Source organism: Leopardus geoffroyi, chromosome E2 (assembly GCF_018350155.1).
Source record: "Leopardus geoffroyi isolate Oge1 chromosome E2, O.geoffroyi_Oge1_pat1.0, whole genome shotgun sequence".
In the NCBI taxonomy this organism is placed as follows: Eukaryota; Metazoa; Chordata; class Mammalia; order Carnivora; family Felidae; genus Leopardus; species Leopardus geoffroyi.
Genome location: NC_059335.1, coordinates 20,465,269 through 20,488,957, shown reverse-complemented (window position 1 = coordinate 20,488,957; position 23,689 = coordinate 20,465,269). Strand labels below are relative to the sequence as shown.

The 23,689-nt window shown below is 44.9% G+C and overlaps 1 long non-coding RNA gene and 1 pseudogene across 1 annotated transcript; both read left to right on the top strand.

Annotated features, from left to right (window-relative positions):
- Positions 1-3,499: 3,499 nt before the first annotated feature.
- LOC123579062 lies at positions 3,500-14,836 on the top strand. Its single transcript, XR_006702606.1, has 3 exons — positions 3,500-4,107; positions 13,519-14,134; positions 14,270-14,836. It is a non-coding gene; the product is annotated as an uncharacterized LOC123579062 (long non-coding RNA).
- A 1,382-nt stretch (positions 14,837-16,218) lies between these two features.
- LOC123577821 lies at positions 16,219-23,372 on the top strand (annotated as a pseudogene).
- The last annotated feature ends 317 nt before the right edge of the window (positions 23,373-23,689 follow it).

Below are 23,689 nucleotides of genomic sequence, written 5' to 3'. Positions count from 1 at the left end.
CTGGGGATGTGGGTCATGGTGAACCTGCACTTTTCAAACTTAAAAGTGGACAGAAACCACCTGGTGGTTTTTGATAAATGCAGAGTGTCATATATCCACCCACTACCATTACAGTGTCACACGGAAGAGTGTCACGCCCTAAAAATCCCCTGTGCTTCACCCGTCCAACCCCCACTCAAACCCCTGGCGACCACCGATCTGCTCACCATTTCTATAGCTTTGCTTCTTTCAGAACGTCACGCAATTGGGCTCATTCAGTATGTAGCCTTTGCAGACTGTCTTCTCTCAGCGATAAGCCTTTAAGATTCAGCCATAGCTTTGTCCGCTGGATAGTACGTTCCCTTTTACTGGTGAACAGAAAGTATTCCAAGTGGGTTGCTTCCAGTTTTGAGTGATTATGATTACAGTGTGCTATAAACATCAGTGTGCCAGCCTCTGTGCGGGCATCCATTCTCGAGTCATTGGGGACACACCTAGCAGCACGATTACTGGATCGTATGGTCTATGTTGCTTTGTTTTTGTTTTTTGTAAATTCTGTAGGATTTTCTTTTTTTTTTTTTTTTTTTTTTTTTTTAATTTTTTTTTTTTCAACGTTTATTTATTTTTGGGACAGAGAGAGACAGAGCATGAACGGGGGAGGGGCAGAGAGAGAGGGAGACACAGAATCAGAAACAGGCTCCAGGCTCTGAGCCAACAGCCCAGAGCCCGACGCGGGGCTCGAACTCACGGACCGCGAGATCGTGACCTGGCTGAAGTCGGACGCTTAACCGACTGCGCCACCCAGGCGCCCCAGTCTTTTTTTTTTTTTTAATGTTTATTTATTTTTGAGACAGAGAGAGACAGAGCATGAACAGGGGAAGGTCAGAGAGAGAGGGAGACACAGAATTTGAAGCAGGCTCCAGGCTCTGAGCTGTCAGCACAGAGCCCGACGCGGGGCTCGAACTCACGGACTCAGAGATCATGACCTGAGCTGAAGTCAGACGCTTAACCGACTGAGCCATCCAGGCGCCCCTGTAGGGTTTTCTACATAGACAATCATATCATGTGTGAATAAAGATCATCTCATATCTTCCTTTCCAATCTGTATCCTTTTTTCCATTTGGGTCTTATTGCACTAGCTAGGACTTCCAATACGCTGTAGAATAAGAGTGATGAATGAGGTACCCTTGCCCTGTTCCCCATTTTAAGGGGGCAGGTGTCCAGTTTCTCCAGCGTCATAAGTATCATGTCATCTGTAGGTTTTTTGGTAGATGTCTTTCATCAGGGGGAGGGAGTTATCCTTTACTAATTTGCTGAGAATTTTCATCATGAAAGGGTGTTAGATTTTGTGAAATGCTTTTTCTGCATCTGTGGATATGATCACATGATTTTGTTTTCTTTAGACTCTCGATATGGCAAATACCGTTGATTTCCTTTCAAATGTGGAACCAGCCTTGCATACCTGGAGTAAGCCCCCCTTCGTTGTGCCGTATAACTTTTTTTATTTATCGCTGAATTTGACTTGCTAATATTTGGTTAAGGATTTTTAAGTCCATAAGCATGAGAAATATTGGCCTACGGTTTTCCTGTTTTGTAATGTTTCACCTGGTTTATTTTGTTTTGTTTTCGAATGAGCTCAAGCGGGGGAGGGGCAGAAGGAGAGGGAGAGAGAGAATCTTAAGCAGACTCCATGCCTAGTGCAAAGCCCAACTTGGGGCTCAGTTTCACAACTGTAAGATCATGATCTGAGGCAAAATCAAGAGTCAGACACTTAACCAACTAAGCCACCCAGGCTCCACAGACCTGGTTTTGATATGAAGTTAATGCTGGCCTCGTAGAATGAATTACAGTGTTTCCACTACTTCTGTATTCTGGAAGAGATTGTTGAAAACTGGTATTATCTCTTCCTTAAATGTTTGGTAGAATTCACTAGTGAAATTTTAGACCAGCTGAAATTAGCGAACACATCAGTGAAGAAAGATACTGACACACAATACTAATACACTAACACACGTCGAGTTAAGTCTCAATTAAATTAATGTTCCCTATGACCTTAACAGGACAGGAAGGAGGAAGCAAAAGCTTCCAAGAGTCGTAGCTTGAAAGAGGGAACAATATGGACACTGGTAAATTTAATAATTCTCTTGGATCATGGATCCCAAGGAAGCCCAGATCACCAAGGGAGAGAGGTTGTCTGCACAGTCTTCTGTTGAATGAGACAGTCATACTGAAAGCCTAAAGCGCTACGGAGACATCGGCCCCTGGCACAAAATCTTAAAGTTAAACCAAGAGTATGCACATGAATGTGCCCAGTCAGGTGAGCTCTGCGGCATTGGGAGTTATTCAGTATGAGCCCCATCTGTCATGCCCTCTGTTTCTAGACCAGGTTCATGCTCTAAATCTTGAACTGAGCACGGGACAGAGCCCAGCCCTGTCCTACCTCAGCCACCTCCCATACTGCACATAGAAATAGCCAAGCAACCCGGAAAAAAACCTTCCACAAGGTTTTTTCCTAATACTTAGTGACATGGGGCCATCTTCTTCCTATCAAATCATGATTTAAAAACATATGAAAAAAATGTTTTAAACATAGGTCAGTAAAACCTGATAAGTTGCTAAACACAGAATTTCTGGATCTGATGTATCATAAAACCTTAGCATAGCCATAAAGTAGTACAGAAAAGGGTAGTGTGATGGTGAATTTTATCTGTCAACTTTGAATTTCCAGTTTATAAAAGGATTTACAGCTTCATAATCACCAAACAGGTGAAGCACTTTTAAGACAAAAAAAGTTGACCTGGTTAAGATTTTAAAATTAAGTCCTTTTCTTTTGGCCAACATTCCAACAGGGAACAATAAATGGAAAAGACCTTGATTGTAAGATTTCTTTTTTTTTTTTTTTTTTCTTTTTGGCACAAAATTCTCTTAAGTTCTTAGTCTCTATATAAGATGGACCTGAATTGGCTCTATAGAGTTTTAGCTGAATAATTAACATAGAATTCAGTTTCCTATTTGTAATAAGATTGAAAAAGATAAGTAAATCAGGCCTGTGACCATTTTACCCCAAAATGCAATTTCTTCATTATAAGGAACCAAACACAAAGGAAGTTAAAGAACTTCTTTAATAAAAGCACTGAACTGCCACCAGTCTAATAGACTATTAGAGTCTAGATGAAGATGGAAAATTGCCTAATAAAAATTGCAATTTGCATAGATTTGCCCCATAATTACAAAACTTATTAAGCTCCATTTTGCAGATACTATAATGGAGTTCACCTTTCATTTAATGCGATTTGTGATCACTGACTACTGCAGGCAGCAAACGTGGGTAAAATCAAATCCATAATTACATTTTTGGTTCATATGTGAAAGACTGAAATATTCATTAGCTGAGATATATACTATTTGTTAAAATTAAGTAGAATGAAAAATTCTGGAAAGGGTTTTACCCAGTCCTTTAAATACCTTTTCCAGGGCTCGTGGTCCATCGAGGGTGCAAGGTAAGGTTCTGGAGGTTAGAAAACAAGAAGAAACACTCGGTTTGGGTCTAAATTCATTCAGTCTGGTTCAGTACAGTAAAGGTTTATTAAAATCCTCCCATATATGTGGCCCTGACTGAATTAAGCAGTAGCCTAAGTGCCTAATGCCTGGTTCATGCTCAACCCCATAACCACCAACTGGCGCGGATCAGACCCCCGCCCAACCCCGACAACCGGGTCTTCCTCCCTGGGGCCACGCCCCCTTTCCATGTGACTTCGTGGCTCCTCCCATCAAGCGGTGGGGTCTATTTTTCCACCACTGAGACGTAGGCTGGTTTTGCAAGCTTGGCTGATGGAATGCAGCAACTGTAGGGGGAGGGGGCGGTGGGGGAGATGCCTTGCAGCTTCCTCTTCAATTCTTGGGACGCTCCTGCTGCCACGTGAGCAAGTCTGCACGAGACTCCCAAGCGACACGGGACCCAGTGGAGCGAGACCCCCGCTGACAGCCAACACCGAGGCCCCAGCCGCTGAGGAGGCCATCTGGGACCCTCCAGCTGCCAGAGAACTATAGCACGTGGGAAAGCCCAGGTGACACCTGGAGAAGAATCCCCCCTCTGAACGCAGCCGACCCCTGGAACTATGAGAAATAGTAAGTCATAGTGTTGGGGGCTGGTTTGTGAAGCCGCCCTGGTAACTGACACCAGCCCATAATGCCCGGTTTCCAGGAGAGAGTCTCTGTGGTAGGAGAAACCACCACACTGGGTGTGACTATCAAGAATAATTTATGGGGGCGCATGGGCAGCTCAGTCCGTTAAACATCTGACTTCGGCTCAGGTCATGATCGCATGGTTCCTGAGTCTGAGCCCCATAGTGGGCTCTCTTCTGTCAGCATAGAGCCCACTTCGGATCCTCTGGCCCCCTCTCTGCCCCAACCCCGCTCACTCTGTCTCTCAAAATAAATAAATAAACTTAAAAAAAAAAAAAAAGAATAGGGGCGCCTGGGTGGCTCAGTGGTTGAGCGCCCCGCTTCGGCTCAGCTCACGATCTCATGGTTGGTGCTGTGCTGACAGCTTAGCCTGGAGCCTGCTTCAGATTCTGTCTCCCTCTCTCTCTGCCCCTCCCCTGCTCACGCTCTGCCTCTCTGTCTCAAAAATAAACAGTAAAACAAATTTAAAATAAGTAAATAAAATTTTAAAAAGAATAATCTCTGAAAGCACAAATGTGCCTCTTTCTCTTTCTATTTTTGCCCTAGTCATTATTGCTGGTAGTTCTCATAAAGTATCTCATTCTCTCCCTAAGTTACAATAACCTCTATGATTATAAAGATTTCTAGGACAAAGCAACACACTTTTTTTTTTCTTTTTTTACGTTTATGAGGTGTCACATGTTTATTGCTGTTCACAGATGGGGTCATACACCGAGCGCGCGCTCCTGGGGCCCCTCGACTGAGGACTCTGTAGAAGAAGCCTCTCTTTGGTTTGGGAACTGGGTGACACAGTTTCTTTTCTAGCTCTAAGGCCACATACTCTTCAGTGTCACTTTCGTTGATGTCCTTACAGCAACCCGGTTCCATCATCTCGTTCTGCCAGGGGATGGAGACAGAGCCTGTAGCAAACTGGCCACAGAAAGTATCATCCGCGGAGTCCAGGTGGACTCCTCTGACCGTGGAGGTCTGGTCCATTTCCACGACATCCTTGCCATTCGCTGCCTGCGGATCGGGCGATACGTGCAGAATGAATTTCAGGGTGTTTGTTTACACTGGTGAAGTCCTGCAGAGCCGTCCTAGAGAACTTCCACACGGGTACACAGTTGACCCTTAATGCAGATTTGAACAGCATGGGTCCGTCCTACTAGGATTTTTTTCTTTCTTTTTTTTTTCCCCATTCATTCAGTTTTGAGAGACAGTGAAAGAGCACGAGCCGGGGAGGGACAGGGAGAGAGGGAGACACAGAATCCGAAGCGGGCTCCAGGCTCTGAGCTGTCGGCACAGAGCCCGACGTGGGGCTGGAACCCACGAACTGCGAGATCACGACCTGAGCTGAAGTCGGCCACTTAACCGACTGAACCACCCAGGCGCCCCAGGATTTTTTTTAAATAAATACGGTACAGTCCTGTAAATGCATTTTCTTTCTGTTCTTTATGATTTTCTTAACAACATTTTCTTCAGCTCACCTTATTGTCATAATACAGTATGTAACATACACAATATGTGTACATAGACTGTTTATGCCTCATCGGTAAGGCTTCCAGTCAACAGTAGGCGATTAGCAGTTACGTGCGGGGGAGCCACAAGTCATACGTGGATTTGCAACCGCATGAGGGTCAGAGCCCCTGCCCCCGTGTTGTTCAAGGACCAACTGCACTTCCAACCTGGCTGTAAACACGAGGCGCATTCTCAAATACACCAGTTGCTTATACTTTGATGGGTTAATTTATAATGACCTAAAAACCACTGATATTTGTCTGAATGTTCTCTTGGGGCTGGTGCTGGGTCAGCTGAGAATCCCTCTCCCTTCAGAAAGTCTTTCGTGCCTGGCTGCCTTGGCTGCTGGCTCCCCTTCCGTCCCACCAGTCCTGTAGGCTCTGAGCACCCAAAGTCCTCTCAGGTAAGATTAAAGGGGGGATTTATTTTTAAGCACTATGCAAGCTACTCAAAACTTGAAAATAGATGAAAGAGATTTGCTGGATGTCCTTCTATTGCCTTTCTATTGAACTTGACTACTTTACAGCTCTGCTCGGGCAGATGTGAACTCAGAGACTTTTCTCAGTTAGATACGCAAATAATTGCTGACCAGTGGAAAAATCATCCCAGGTGATATGGCTATGGCCCAGTAAGAAATTAACCAGATAACTATCTAAACCAGCAATCCTACCCTAATTCCGTTATTAAAATCGCCCAGGGGAGCCTGGGTGGCTCAATCAGTTAAGAGTCGGTCCGACTCTTGATCAGCTCAGGTCTCGATTTCAGGGTCGTGAGTTCAAGCCCTATGTTGGGCTCCACGCTGGGCATGGAGCCTACCTTAAAAGAAAGAAAAGAAAAGAGAGAGAGGGAAAGAGAGAGAAAGAAAGAAAAAGAAAGAAAGAGAAAGAAAGAAAGAAAATGCCTAAAGTACCTGGTTCCTCAAATGCACTTTGAGTCACTTTTAGCATCTTCCTGGTCCCTACACTAACTAAGGTGTTAAAGAAAATCTTTGACACTGTTCTTTTTACTGTTATTCTATTATTTGATCTTTCATAAATGATATGTTAACATATGGTGAAAATGGGTATCAGACAACCCAAGGATGGGAGGAACCACTCTGCCTCCAGAAGCAGCCTCTGTCTGGGTCGCTCTGGGACATCATGTCTGTCTGTCTGTCTGTCTCTCCCTGTGGTCCCCACACCTGCTGCCGTCTCCCCTGGGAAGAATGGCTCCCTCCACACCCTTATGGAAAATGGCCATCCACAGCTCTCCAGTTTGCATGTTCTCGATTTCCAGGAAGAACCCAGACTGACCCGAGCCACAGAATCTTAAATTCACTTCCAGGAGGGAGGCTGTGTCCTCTCCAGTTCTACTCCAGCCTGTGGCCTGTGACGACTGGAAGATGAGGACACTGCTGTCCCTGCCTGTGCATTATGACATACGGGAGTGGACCTCCCCCCAGAGCAGCAGAGGCGCCCCAGAGCTCTCTCTCTCTGCCCATGCGCCAGAGCCAGGCCCGAGTACAGAATGAGGACAGGGACCAAGACTGTGTTGAAATGCCATTCATTCCCCTTTATTGCTGTGGTTCATGCCCCTCCACCAATCACAGTGCTTTCTCTTTCTTTTCCTTGATTAGCATTGCCAAAATTTGAGTCCCTTTTATCTTTTCCAGAGAACCATTGCCTGTATTAAAAATTCTACTCTTGGGCACCTGGCTGGCTCTGTCACTGGAGCATGCAACTCTTGATTTCGGGGTTGTACGTTCAAGCTCCATGTTGGGTGTGGAGACTGCTTTAAAAAGATAAAATCTTAGGGGCGCCTGGGTGGCTCAGTCAGTTCTGAGTGTCCGACTCTTGATTTCAATGCAGGTCATGATCTCACGGTTCATGTGTTTGAGCCCCACGTCGGGCAGAGCCTGCTTGGGCTTCCCTCTCTCCCTCTCTCTGCCCTTCCCCACTCACGCTGTCTCTGTCTCTCTCAAAGTAAATTAAAAAAAAAAACTTTAAAATTAAAAAGTAAAGAAAAAATAAAGAAAATCTTAAAAAAAAATTCTACTCTAGTTCTTTAATCTCTCCCTCTCTCACTTTGTCTCCAGTAGTTACCTTTGTATTCTTCTTGGCTTTAGTGCTTTCCTAGGCTTTTGTTGAATCGTTCATTGATTTTCACCCTTTCTTGCCTGATAATGGAGACCTTTCATTCTCTTACTCAGAGCTAAGTGTTGGCCGCACTTCTCCTAGGTCTGGGGGCTCCGTGCTTTCCATGTTCCTAACTTCTCTATAGGAGCCCTTAACTGCCTGTTGGCAGAGGTTAACCCTTGTTTGTTTAACTTCCAGGTCTTGAATTTTTTTAATAAACTTTGTGTAATTGATTGCTAGTTTTATTACATCGTTGTGAGAACATGTGCCCTGTCCTGCTCCCGCTGTGTGGAACTGGGGAGTTTCATGGGTTCTGAGGCAAGAAGGTGATTATGCACAGGGCACAAAGTCTGTGGATCTGTAAGTCAGACTATTATGAAGCCTCGGACTCTGGTTTTTTGTTTTTTGTTTTTGTTTTGTTTTGTTTTGTTTTGTTTTGTTTTGTTTTGTTTTTGAGAGAGAGAGAGAGAGTGTGAGCGGGGGAGAGGGACAGAGAGAGAGAAAGAGAGAATCTCAAGCAGACTCCATGCTCAGCATGGGATCACAGGATCCTGGGATCATGACCTGAGCCAAAATCAAGTCAGATGCTCAACCGACTGAGCCACTTGGGTGCCCGTCTGACTCTTCTGTCTTTCCTGTTTGACCTGTCAAAGACTGAGAACAGTGTGTTCCAGAGTCTCACTCTGATTTTCCTTAGGACAATTTATTCTTGAATTTCTTGCACTTTTGCTTTATGTATTTCAACTTCAGTACTTTGCTACATCTGTGGGAGGGGTATGATCGTCATCATGAATCATACCTTCTGTATCATTCGGACATTGATCCAAATCCATATCACATGTTAATAACACAATCCCAGTTATTTTTAGTTGCATCTGTCTGAGTGTCATTCATTCAAATATCTGAGCACCTACCATTTGCCAGGCACCAAACCTAGTGCTGGGGACAAAGGGCTGAACGCCACCAACAGGGTCCCTGCTTCTAGCAGAGGAGAGAGACTCGTGAGCAAATTTACCAACGATGTTAGATTCACACTTGCACGCACACACTCACACATCCTCACACACTCCAATCTGTAAGAGGATTCCTGTATTATTAGGAAGGGAATTTCGGAGTTGACAGTCAGGGGCATTTTAAATGGATACAACCTGCCACATTTACCATCCCCAAAGATGGGAAATTCTCTAGATTTTGACATTTAAGCTGGCCCAAGAGGTGACAATCATATTTTTGCTAGTTTATTCATATTTGATTCATAAATGTAAGTACCTTTTACCACATATTTGTCTTATCTATATTCAGAAGCCCTTCAGGGGTGCCTGGGTGGCTCAGTCGGTCAAGCGTCCAGCTTCAGCTGAGGTCACGATCTCACAGTTCACGAGTTCGAGCCCCACGTCGGGCTCAGTGCCAACAGCTTAGAGCCTGGAGCCTGCTTTGGATTCTGTGTCTCCCTCTCTCTGCCCTTCCCCCGCTCACACTCTTTGTCTCAAAAATAAATAAATATTTTTAAATTTTTTTAATAAAAAAAAAGAAGCCCTTCAGACATTATGGATACTACTACGTTGCCAAGTATCACAAGTATGTTTTCAGTTTTGTTATTTATTAACTTTATAACGTGGTTGTGTACACAAGTTTTAAAATATGGGATTCCCCTCTTTTTTTCTTCTGTTGCTTCTAGATTTCTTTCCAACTCTCAGATTATGAAAACATCCTTCTAGATCTTCTTTGGCTACTTTAGTTCTTTTATGTTTAAATGTTTATTTATTGGGGGGGGGGGGCCAGAGAGGGAGAGAGAATCCCAAGCAGGCTCCGTGCTGTCAGCACAGCATGGATGCAGGGCTCAAACCCACAAACCATGAGATCATGACCTGAGCCCAAACCAACAGTCAGATGCTTAACCGACTGAGCCACCCAGGTGCCCCTAGTTCTTTTATGTTTGGATTTTTAACCCAGACAGACTTTTGTGAATAACATGAAAGCAGAGACATGACTTCTCCCCAATGGGTAACCAGCTGTCCCAAGAAAACCGCTGAATAACCAATGGACCAGTCCACCAAGAGAAGTGAAATACTATTCCCAGAGAAAGGGGGAGAGGAGAAGGAAGAGAGGAAAAAACAACTGTTTGTCCCAGTGCATTATATTTTCTTTCCACTCTAAGAGCATATAGTCCAAGGGGAAGTGGTAACGACATAATGAGCCATACCCAGCCAACAGACAGAAAGCTTTATTTAGGGAAGACAGCTCTTGTTTTATGGAAGACACCAGGCTTCTGGCCTGAGTCAAACAGGCAAGGAGGTGGCCACCCAGTCATGAGCTGAGCCCCCTGATCTTGGGAAAAATATACCCCAGGAGCAAAGGCGGCTGATAAAGCATGCATGCTGTGATGAACACTGCCATGGGGACCAATTTAACACAAAGCCAAGTCCTTCGTTTTGATAAAGCTCAAATGCTTACCTTGAAGAGGGAGGTTGTCATGGTAACTCTTTCAAAGACAATGTCCTCACCATGGACCAGCTGTCTAAACTCTGGAGAATAAGCATTCTCCTCTGTGATGACAATTAAAAACCCAATGGGGAGGCTGAAGCTGGCAGCCCCGGGGGGGAGCCACAGAGAGCCTCGCTGGTTTTCAAAACACTTCAACAGTGGTACAACAAGAACTTAAAGTTCTATGACACCGTTTGAAAAAGATAGTTGCTTGGATCAACTATTTTACTACACTGATATGAAGTGGTAATAGATAAAATGGCACAATGAATAGTGTGATAATTATAACAATGTTAGAACAACTTTTTTTCTTTTTTTAAAACAAGGGGATATTCAATACTAAATTAAAATACACCCAACTAGGGGCACCTGGGTGGCTCAGTCAGCTAAGTGTCCGACTCTGGATTTTGACTCAGGTCACGATCTCACAGTTCATGAGTTCAAGCCCCACGTTGGGCTCTGCACTGTTAGTGCAAAGCTTGCTTGAGAGTCTCTCTCTCTCTCTCTCTCTCTCTCTCTCTCTCTTTCTCCCTCTCTCTGCCCCTCCCCTGCCCATGCACTCTCTCTCCCCCCCTCAATAAATAAACTTTATTTTATTTTAATTTTTTTAATTTTTATTTCTGCACTGTCAGCACAGAGCCCAATGCAGGGCTTGAACTCATGAACTGTGAGATCATGACCTGAGCCAAAGTCGGACACAACAGACTGAGCCACACAGGCGCCCCTAAATAACTAAACTTAAAAAAAAAAAAAAAATACACCATCCTAAACTTTCTTGATCCTCATCTTCTGTGGCTTCTCAACTATTGTCTTCTTATGTCTTTAATCTACTTCTGGGTAACAGGCAGGCAGAGCCTGCCAGAAACAAACTGAATCCAAGCCCTGGCCCTCCCCAGACGTGACAGCATTGGTCACAATCCCTGCTGGGGGCTCAAAGAGTTTAAGGAAAGCAGTGTAATGAACTCTTTACAGAGGTGTGAGCTGGGTTGTGCGGAGCAAGCAGGGCAGCGGGGGGAGAAGGGGGGGTGGTGGTGAAAGTATGGGGAACCAGCAACACTAGCAAGCTGTTATTCCAGGGCCCGAAGAAGCCAGGGGAGGGAGTGGTCTTTCTGGAACCCTATGAGAATCGGGCCGTAGGTGAGGGGTCCTCGGCAGGAGCTGTCACCTTGAGTACAAGGTTGCCTTCAGAATGCATGTCCAGGGGCTCAGATCCTGCCTGGATGAGCAACACAGCTCTGTACCATGTGGATAATAATATCACACACTTCACAGGACAAAGGATTAAATCTGATACTCATTAAAACACTTGGAACCGTGGTTAGCACCGTTCTGATCGGAAGTACTCAAATGTGAGCTCCAACGCATGGACCTTATCTGGAAACCAGTTACGACGGATGAACTAAAAAAAGCACTTGAATCATCTGAGCGTGTGCTAATTAGATATTGGATCTTAAGAAATGGCAGAAGGGGATTAATGGAATGATGGTTCTGTGAATTTTTGTTTACAAGTCCTTTTTTTTAGAATTACATATTGAAATACTTACAGATGAAATTACATGATGTCTGAGATTGCTCCCAAATCATCCAGGGAGAAGAGGGTACAGATGAAACCAAACCGGCTGAAAGCTAATAGTTACTGAAATGTGGGGCTCATCCTATTTTCTTAACTTGTGTGTATGTGTGAAATCTCCCATGTTACAGACAGACACAGAATAGGCATATGTACACTGAGCATCAGACACATCTTCACATTTTATACTTCTTATTAAAAAATATAGGGGCACTTGGGTGGCTCAGTCAGTTAAGCATCCAACTTCGGCTCAGGTCATGATCTCGCAGTTCTTGGGTTCAAGCCCCGTGTCGGGCTCTGTGCTGACAGCTCAGAGACTGGAGCCTGCTTTGGACTCTGTATTCCCTCTCTCTCTCTCTCAAAAATAAATAAACATTAAAAAAATAATAATGCTTGGAGGGGGCACCTCAATGGCTCAGTCAATTAAGTGTCCTACTCTTGATTTCTGTTCAGGTCATGATCTCACGGTTTGTGGGTTCGAGCCCAAACAGCAGGCAGCTGTCAGTGCAGAGCCTGCTTGGGATTCTCTCTCTTCTCTCTCTGCCCCTTAGCTGCTCATGTTCTGTATCTCCCTCTCTCAAAATAAATTAATAAACATGAAAAAAGGTTTTTTTAATATAATGCTCGAGGGGCTCCTGGGTGGTTCAGTCAGTTAAGCATCCGAATCTTGATTTCCATTTTGGCTCAGGTCATGATCCCAGGGTCATGGAATTGAGCCCTGTGTTGGGCTCTGCACTGAATGTGGAGCCTGCTTAAGATTCTTTCTCTTTCCCTCTGCCCCCGTCTCTCACTTGCACTATCTCCAAAATTTAAAAATAATAATAATAATAATAGGGGCACCTGGGTGGTTCAGTTGGTTGAATGTCCAAGTCTTGATTTTGGCTCAGATTCTTGGGATCAAGCCCCACGTCAGGCTCTGCACTGTCACACGTCAGGCTCTGCACTGACAGTGCAGAGCCTGCTTGGGATTCTCTCTCTCCCTCTCTCTCTCTCTGCCTCTCCCCTGCTTGCAGGCATGCTCTCTCTCTCTTTCAAAATAAATAGATAAATAAATAAATAAATAAATAAATAAATAAATAAATAATGCTGGGTTTTAAGATAAAGCCCTAATTGGGGCAGATTCTCCCCTTCTGAGGGATTTGCACATAAATTTCTGAACTGAAGGCTTGAAGTGTGGGCTTCACTGGCAGTACTCTGGCTCTTGGATAATGCGGAACAGAGACCAAAGCTCCAAGGAGCCTCCTGAAATAGCCCAAGTCCCCCCACCTCACCCCTACCCCTAGGGTGATTCACTTGTCTGCCTGGCTGGCTGTGTAGGGCCAGTATGCCTCTCTGGGTGAGGAGAGGAAAAAGAAGAAATAGGAGAGGGTGAGGGGCAAAATTTGGGAGCAAGAACCAGGGTGCAACAGTGCATACAGTAGGCACTTAATAAATGTTTTGCCAGAGGGGATGGGAACCCAAAGCGCAGATACTGAAGAAAGGCAGTAACATTCTCCCAGAGGTGAAAGAAGAGGTCCGTCGAGAAAAGCCATAAAAAAAATCTACATCATTTCTAGCAAAAAGCCAAGGGTTCCCTGGCAGGAGTGAGTGTCAATAATCCAAATACACTGTCACTTCTCTGAGTGAATTTTCCTTAAAGGAATTTCTGGGGCTCTTGTCTAAACTCATTTCTCATTGTTTACCTTTCAGATTTTCCATATTATTTTTCTACCGCATTTATTTGTTGACTTGCACGGTGTGGCCACAGCAAACTACCCAATGTCATAAATATGCACAAGGCAGCCACAATCATATTGAAGGAATTTAAGAAACGAAATAAAAAATAAAAAATGTGACTTCTTAGACATCAATGCATCGCAGACACGGCACAATTCCGAACGAATTGCTTCAGCTGAATTTAGACACTCAATTGGGCACTCAATTATCCTGAAGCTTTATTGATGCCCTATTAGAAGTGGCCCCACCCCTTAGAATCAAATGGAAGGGAGGCAGGTATCATTCCACCCACCGTGCACAGCCCCTCCCCTCCTGTGTACAAGCACGTTCCCCCTGACAGCCTCCCAAATCTGAATTTTAAATGTGCATTTTCTTCCAGGACTCCAAGCACACAACCACTCTGTGGCCCTGCTCTAAGGATGTCAACCTTCAGCGGCCTCGAACCCTCAGACCTTGCAGGGGTCACCCTTGAGCTGCTCTGTTAAGTGGCTGCAGGTGGGGTCCGACTGATGGGAGTCAGGAGGCATCCACGCCCCCTCCTCGTTAATAACTCCAGATCTCAGGGAGCTGGCAGCAGGTCCCTGCCCAGGTACCACATTATATGATAATTATGCTCAGATTAGTTTTTCATACCCTTTGGACAGAGACATGCTAATTTGGATTCTCAGACATTAAAATCTTATAAGGTTCACTAGTGATTTTAAGTCCCATTTCCTAATTCCAGCTCACTGATGGAGAGAAAAAGATGTGGCTATTGGCTTCCTATCAAGAGCTGATTCAAGTGAGTTTAATCAGAAGTTCCTTGGAGGGGTGAGGATGTCGTGTCTCACACCGGATTGAACACCTTATTTTAAAATGTCTGTAACCTACTTACTGTCTGGCCACCTGCTCAACAGGCTTCACCTTCACAGCCCCACGTACAACATAAGCAGCAAGGACTGGAGAGCAATCGGCCGCCTCCGTGAATCATTTTTTTTTCCAAACTCATCACCATCAGAAACTGAACAGGACTGTCAAAAGTACCCCTGCATAACCTGCACAACTAGGGAAACATCAGCCACTGCTCTTTGTCCAGAGGAGCTGTAAACATCTCAGCCCCTAGAGGCAATACCAGCTTCTCCTATCGCCAGCTGCTCAGCCTCTCTGGACTCCACTTCCTCATCTGTAAAATGGGACTGTGATAGGATTAAGGAAATAAAGGCTCCGGAAGCACACCACACAGAAGGCCCACAGAGCCTTCAATAAACGTTAGGTATCTTCTATGAATATACAAATAGGAAAAAAAATGTGTATTGAATCATTCTAGACTGGTAAAGTATATATATATATATACATATACATACATATACATATATACATATGTATATATACGTATATAGTGTATATATGTATATATAAAGTATATAGGTATATATATACATATATATGTATACATGTATATGTATACATACATATACACATATATATAAGTACATATACACATATATAAGTATATACACACACATATATATAATATGTATGAATATATTATGTAATACTATATATTATAAATGTATGGAATATGCTTCTTTTTTTTAAGTTTATTTATGTTTATTTTCAGTTAGAGAGAGAGGGTAAGGGGCAGACAGGAAGAGAGAATTCCAAGCAGGCTCCACACTGTCAGAGCAGAGCCCGATGTGGGGCTCGAACCCACAAACCGTGAGATCATGACCTTAGCCAAAATCAAGAGTCAGATACTCAACCCACTAATCCACCCAGGTGCTCCTCTGAACAGATTTTTTAAAGACACTTGAGGAAAACAAAGAAGTTAGGAATGCAGGAAGGGAGTGGAGAGGGCACGGAGGATGCTGTCAGGGGCGTCCCAACACAGATGACCAGGACTAAGAAGCTGGAAGGAACAGATCACAGATGGTAGAATCTTCAGGACTGTTTCGTGATCAGGAAAAAGGAAGGAGGGAAAGGAACCTAGGATACACCGAGCCCCCACATCATGTCTGGGGAAAGGTAGATGTGATACTGTGATTTGTAATAAGGAAAACATACTGGTCTTCTTCCCTTTTCTGCCTCAGAGCTCCTAAAACTCTTAGAATTTCCTAAGTGCTGAGAGAAATCAAGGTGTCTTTTGTTATGCTAATGAGGCAATTTGGGGGAAACGCCTGAGGCTGGAAGCTGGTTGCCAAGGGAACCACTCTGGTGAGAGGGTTGGAACTTTCAGCCCCACCCTCTGACCTTCCGGGAGAGGAAGGGGCGGGGCTGGGTGTCGAATCAATACCCAATGGTCAATGATTTCACCAATCTTGCCTATGTAATGAAGCCTCCATAAAAACCCTAAAAGGATGGGGTTCAGGAAGCTTCTGGGTTGGTGAACAAGTGGAGATTTGGGGAGAGCGGCACACCTATCCCCATACCTTGCCCTATGCGTCTCCTCCATCTGGCTGTTCCTGAGTTTGGTAATTCGTTAAGTAAAATGCTTCTCTGCATTCCGTGAGCCACTGTGGTAAGTTAATCAAACCCAAGGAGGGGGGGGCGTGGGACCTCTGATCTACAGCCAGTCAGAAGCACAGGTGACACCCTGAACTCTTGATTGTGTCTGAAGGAGTCAGGAGGCAGTCTTGTGGGACTGAGCCCTTAACCTGTGGGGTCTGATGCTGTGTCCAGGTAGACAGTGTCTGAATGGAGTTGAATTTTAGGACACTCAGCTGGTGTCGAAGAATTGCTTGGTGGTGTGGACAAAAACGCACATCAGAACCAGTACAAGAATCGGAGCAGGTAAGGAATGTGGTTTTAGACTTGAAGGCTTTGAGACACCTGCAGAAGATCCATGTAGAGAGAAGTCCCACAGGCAAGTGGATCTTCAGCTGGGAACCAGGAGCAAGACAGAGCTACAGGCACAGGTGTGGAAGCCATCAGCATCACAAGTGGTACATCATAGGCAATACTCTGCGTTAGAGATGAGATTTTCCAAGTCTGTTCAGGGAGAGAAGGCAGCTAAGAACAGAGCCAAGGTGGGGGTTTCCACCTGGGCATCCAGGTGAAAGCAGGTCGAGAAGAGCCCACCAAGAGACAGAGAAGAAACAGTGAAGGAAGAGGCCCTAAGGTTGCAGAACAGAAAGTGGAGACAGTGGTCAGCGGACTCACAGATCTCAGGTGTCGGGCAAGGTGAGAAAGGTGGGGACCTCAGCCTGAGCCATTTCTCAAGAACAAACCCAGGAATCATCCTTAGTTCCTCCTTATCCTTCACACCCCACATTGTCACACTGAATCCATCATTGGTTTTATTTCCAAAATGTAACTCAAAGTCATCTATTTCTCCTATTATCCTGATCCTGGACACCCTGGACTTAGCTCCCTAGAAGATACTCTATAGCCAATATCAACTGGGAAATTGATTTGAATTCTGTGAATAGATTTCTGACTATGGGAATTGTTTTCATGTTATTGAACCTAAGGAGAAATTATGATTGTTTCCTAAATGCTCAAAAGATACATTCAATGAATGCCATTCTTAATACACACTGAAACAAGGGGATATCCATCTACTTCCAAAGTGATTTTTTTAAAATCTCAACCCAAAGCCAACCCAAGTATCAACATAGTGCAGATGCACTGAGAACATTCCCACTAGAATCACGAAGAATATACCATCACTGCTGTCACATAGCATTGTCTTGGCAGTACTAGCCAATGCAATTAGTTAAGAGAAAGAAATCTGAAGTATAAAAGTTAGAAAGGAAGATGTATACTATCACTATTTGTAGATGGTATAATTGGAAATTTCAAGGGAATTCACTGAAAACTATAAGAATTCAATAAGCACTTACCAGCTATGCGAGAACGAGGTCATCTTAGACCATCCGGCCTCAGTGGAACACCAGATAACTACAACCACTTGAGTGACCCACAGAAGAACCACACAGGGGAGGCCAGCCCAGTTGCTAATCCACAGAATCATGAGCAAATAAAAGGTTGTTGTTCTAAGCCACCACATTTGGGGGTGGTTCATTATAACTGATTCGCTGAGGAAGCCTGATATGATGGTCTGTTAACTATGCTTCTAGGCAACATTGCTTACGATAAGAATGATCCCTGGTGGGTAAACTGCATCTGGACTAGAAAGAACTATAAATGAACTACAGATTCCCAAGAGAAAGCCAGACCTTTAGACTTTTCAGAGTGGGTCCCACCAAAATTCCTATGCTGAAACTCCATGCCCAGTGTGACGGTATTTGGAGGTGGAGACTTTGCGAGGCTCCACCCTCATGAATAGGATTATGTAAGAAGAGACACCAAGCTCTTCCAGGCTCCCTCTCCCTCCCCCTCCCCTTCCCCTCCCCTCCCTCTTCTCCTTCTCCCTCCTCCTCTCCCTTCTATCCCCCTCCCGCTCTGGTTCTCTGCCCCTTTCTCTCCACCACTTGAGGACACGGCATGAAGGCAGTCATCTATAAACCAGGAAGAGGGGCCTCACCAGGCACCAGATCTGCCAGTGCCTTGATCCTGGCCTTCCAGCCTCTAGAATATGGGAAATAAACGTGTGTTGTTTAAGCCACCCCATCTATGAATATTCCATTAGAGCAGCAGGAACTGACTACAATAAGCAGTGAACCTTGTATCTCAGTACTTCAGTTACAGGGCACCAAAGGTGGATTGTGACTCAGAGAAGAGGAACGAACATCACCTAAAGATGGGTACACGAGGGATAGTTGCTGGGTGACTGTGGTTCTGTTCCTCTTTGAGACTTTAGGGAAAGGAAGTGCGTATGGATGCCAAGATGACAAAGGGGCGGAACGTGCTGGATATTCTCAACTTGAAACCACCGGTCTGGTCTAAGGCTGGGAAACCAGTTTCCTGCATGGCCCAGGGTTAAAGGTGGCCAAGAGAGGTTCAGAAGGACGGAAGTGAAGCAGACGCCATTTCCCTTGAAAGGTGTCGTTGGTGAAACACTTGCCGGTTTCGGGAACCACTGCAGAGTTCTGGGCTACAGTGCCCGCACAGCCTGGCTCTCTCAGACCTCCTCCTTCACACACCCAGCTCCAAGCACTTTCCCGCAGGCTCTGATCCCCTGGCTGCACCAGCGTTTCTGCCTGTCGCCATTAGAGGCTTTCAACACCTCTGGTCCAGGCCTTTATCTTCTCACACATTTGAGGAAGTTCTAATTCCTCTAATAAACTCCTCGTTCCCATAAAATATAATCAGATAACAAAGAGGCAAAAGATGCGAGCAAACAGCTCACAGAAAAGGTACTGCCAAGTGCTTCTTCCACACAGGACACGATGCTCAACCTTACAGCAAGGCAAATGAACGTTTCCCTGAGATACATTTTTCCTCCATCCAACTGGCCAAACTCCACAGCTTTGGCAGCACAGGCTGTTGACAAGGCTGCGGGGAAGGCAATTTTCTGCACTGGGGGTGGAACCGTACGTGAAGGAGCGCCGTGTCTCCGTTAGCGACAGCCACCAAAGTTGCAACAGCACATCCTTTGCCAGTTCCCATCTGATTGTTTCCTTCTGCGGATATTCGTGCCAGCAAGTGTGTGTGAAAAGGTGTCCGTGCACCGGTGCTGACTGTAGTATTGTTTGAAATGACACAAGACAAGAAGCCATCTAGAGTCGGTCAAGAGCGAAACAGATGACAGTATGTTCGTACAGTAGATAATACGCAGCTACAGTAAAAGATGCAGATGACAAAGCTCTCTGTATTTACACGGAATGATATCTAAGATCTAAACAAATTTTTTTAATGTTTATTTATTTTTGAGAGCGAGAGACAGAGATAGAGCACAAGTGGGGGAGGGGCAGAGAGAGAGGGAGACACAGAATCCGAAGCAGGCTCCAGGCTCTGAGCTGTCAGCACAGAGCCCCACGTGGGGCTTGAACTCACAAACCCCGTGAGATCACGACCTGAGCCAAAGTCAGACATTTAACTGACTGAGCCACTCAGGTTCCCCAATATCTAAGATACCGTTAGGTGAGGGGCAAGATCCAGAACTATACGTAGAACGAGCTATCCTGAACAGCAAAGGAAGAAAAGCAAAATCTATGTTTCGTATTTATGTATACCCAATCTCTAAAAGGGTTCATAAGAAACCAAAGGTAGAGGGGCAACTGAGGCAGAAACAGAGGAGTTGGGGGTAAGGATGGAAGGAATATCTTTTTGTAAATCAGGTGAGCATATTTTTGCCCCCAAATTTAACATGCCTAGAGACGCCTGAGTGGCTCAGTCAGGTAAGCATCCAGCTATGGCTCAGGTCATGATCACAGGGTTCGTGGGTTTGAGCCCTGCGTTGGGCTCCCTGCTGACAGTGCAGACCCTGCTTTGGATCCTGTCTCCCGCTCCCTCTGCTGCCCTCTCTCTCTCTCTCTCAAAAATAAAGTTACAAAAAATTTTTTTTTAATTTAACACGCCTAAAAATTTGTTCATTTAAGAAAAATAAGAATGAATTGCAATCCTATTGACATTAGTTTAAAAATGTGACTGCACCTAAATTCATTCTTTTTTTTTAATTTTTTTACATTTATTTATTTTTGAGAGACAGAGCACAAGTGGGGGAGGGGCAGAGAGAGAGAAGGAGACACAGAATCTGAAGCAGCACAGAGCCCGACGTGGGGCTCAAACTCACAAACTGTGAGATCACGACCCGAGCTGAAGTCGGTCGCTTAACCGACTGAGCCACCCAGGCGCCACGAAATTCATTCTTTTTACTTAAAACTCATCTAACATAGAATCCCACTGATTCGGCTCACTTTTCTCCCTCAATCTTTACTTTTAACCATCTTCAAACCTTCAGAAAATCGAAATAATAGTACCATGATCAGCCACATATCCTTCGCTTAGGTTCACCACTTGTTAATGTTTTACATTTGCTTCATCACTCTCTCATCTTGTGAGAACAAAATGAGCCCTGTGCCTGCTCGCCAGGGCAGGATCGCGTGTGTGAGTCCGTGGGACGTCCTGTTACGGGCGCTGTGGCCGAGAATAAGGAGCACCTAGATACTTTAGGGAGGCTAAAGTATCCAATATGAGTTGCAGACATCCACGACCCTTTACTCCTAAGGACTTCAGCCTATGAATCCTAAGAACAAAGGACAGTTGAGCATGTGACTTTTGATTTCGGCTCCGGTCATGATCCCAGGCTCATAGGATCAAGCCCTGCTTCAGGCCTCACGCTGGCTCTGGCTGTGGAGCCTCCTTGGGATTCTCTCTCTCCCTTTCTCTTTCTCTCTCTCTCTCTCCCCCTCTAAACTCAGTGGTTTAGCATCCACTTAAGTTTAGCATCACTAAGTTTTCTATGAATCAATTATGACAAAAATGTTGCAAAAGAGTGATTTTCTAGTTTTACCATTTCTTCTACATTTATTCATTGTCATTCATTTTAGGGGCATGAGGATCAGTATTAGTATGACTCAAACTATTTTTCATCCAATGTGTTACAACCCCCAGATCTGCCCAGTGGGGATGTCTCCAAAGCTAGTTCCTGTGTCCTTTTGCCATGTTCCCGTCAATCCTGGGGCATGTCCTTGCATTTGGGAACAAGACATTCCAGGTTTTGTTTGTACCTTTTCTGCTCCAGACCTGGAATCCACTATTTTCCAAGTAGCCTTGTTTCCTTTAGGTAGGGAATGGTATTTAGAGACCACAATCTGGGTGCTAGGGTTTTCACTGCTTCCCGGCCCCTCTTACTTACTCTGGTGAAGAACTGGTCTTTGCTGTTTTACCTGTCTACCCCTTCTCTACCCCACCCTCATTTTCTTTTCCCCTTTCTCTGGCATCAGTTCCTTGACGAAACATCGGAAGCTCGAAAAACTAGCAGCTGCGAACATAAATGGTACAATATTTGAGGGGAGACAACCTCTTCATTTTTTTTCCCCAGTGTGTCCCCATCAAACTGAGTGGGTTACAGCTGAGCTATTTTAAGGACTACCTGTAAGATAAGCAGCCTCTGGCAGCCGTTTCCCATTCAGATCTTTTTCTGCATGGGGGTAAAGAAGTGGAGAAATTTCATCTAATACAAATATGATTTGAATTTTAAAAGTCTATGTCTAATTACTACTTATGACTATAATAAAAATTGATTTTATACACTGTAATTTTGTGGTTTGAATATGTAATCAGAAATGTGAAGCTCGATGCCTTTGATTTTAATTTCCATAACCGATGCCCCTCAGTTTGCATATTTCAATGGTTTCTGGGCTGAAACACCTTTTTCCAATTAGCAATCAAGATGTGCACAGTAGTTCAAGACCTTCTCAGGGTTTGGACCACCCTGCATAATGCATTTTATTCTACATCATGATTATGCTTGGCCCTTTATTGAACTGGTCATTACCTTGACCACAGAAAGACATCCCCCAGGGAATTCATTCTTGAATTCTTAAGCGGCCTAAGATTTGCATCTCTCTGGCAAGTAAACAGGTCAAATTGAACCATCAATGAGCCAACATTTTCAGAAAACAAAAAAACGAATTACGGTTTGCCACAACTGGAGCGGTGCGCCAGTGTTTCCATAAAAGGTTCTTCACTCATGAAGAGTCCGGGGACACCACAGAAATCATGACACAGGACCAAGGACAAGCCATGCGGTCCCTCTCCTGTGAAAACTAAACTCTGGAGAGGTGTACTCGAGCGCCAGCGGTGACTGCGACAACGGTGACCGAGAGAGAAGGCGGTTAGAGGCTCCCGACAGCGGCCCAGGACAGGAGTCAGAATTGTTTGGATTCAGCGCCACGGTTCCAATCGTGGATTTGTCTGCATCTACCCCCACTGTTACAGTTCAGACCTCACATGCTTCAGATCATCGGATGGCGTCCCCACCATCAGGATGTCCCATGCATGAAGGGAAAATGAAAGGCTGTCCAGTGCAGAGCATGTGACCCATCTTGTGAGAACAAAATGAGCCCTGTGCCTGCTCATCAGGGCAGGATTGCGTGTGTGAGTCCATGGGATGTCCTGTTACGGGCGCTGTGGCCGAGAATAAGGAGCACCTAGATTCTCATCTGATGCCACCACCTGATCGGACGCTGCCCCCCCCCCCCCCCCCCCCCCCGGCCCACCGATCAGCCATTTGCACTGTTTACTGTGAGAGAGGACTCATCCATTCTGAGAGCAGATTCAGAGAATAAGTGGGTTTATCCTTCAGAACAGATGCTCTGGAATGCGATGGTACGGGAAGGGTGGAAATGGAAGGATGAGGATATTAGTCAGAAAGATAGCATAATATCATCAGAATTCACAATCAGAATAACGAGCAAGCCCGGAAGGAGATGCGGAAGTAGGAAGCCATTCATGCCGCCGAACATCCTTCGTGCTCCATCACTCATCCGGTTCGGAGGTAAAGAGAAAGAGTATTCACCAAGGGCAAGAATTCATTCCTGGATGGGGTACAAGTTGCCTTTTGACAGGCACGATTGGAACATCCACCCTTGTGGGCCAGAAGTCAGATAGGTCATCGGCTACTGCGATGGCGGTGAGGTCAAACAGGACTACCAGTTCACCACCCTGGACGCCCGGCCCGCTCTGGACCCTCTCTCGTGAGTGTGGGACAGAATGGAGGCTGCATGGCGGCGCTGGACCTCAGAGCCACCGCCTGGTTGGAGATGGGAAGATAGAAACAACTTTTGTTTCTGAGCAATACATTAAACTATTTTCCCCAAACTTGAATTGCTCTCATGACGTAGTGGGAATGTCAAGTGGGTAATGACACCTTACGCTTCACTTAGTGAGGGTACCGTGCACGGCGCTCTTTGGTTTTTTGCCTTGCAGTGCGTAGCAGATCGTTATAGGTTTTCGTCCCACTCGGCTTATGTGGGAAGCAATCCCTTGGTTTCTCCTGCAGCTGCAGTATTGCCTACGTATTTAATCTAGAAAGGCGAGCAACATCTGAAAAAGAATTTTTCTTATAATGTGAAGAAATCTAAGAAATAATAATAAGAAAGAATTAGAAATGATTCCTCACTCTTTCTTATGAATACTTGAGATATAGACCTGAAGGCCCATGTGATGCTGAAGAGGTATTATCTGGCCAAATATTTGAACTAACACTATTCATTATAAAAAAGTGGTTCTGCTTTTGAAAAAGTCACCAGCATTCCATTGTCCACACAATATAGTAGCTCACCCTTAAGAATGCCTACTATTCTGGTATGTAACT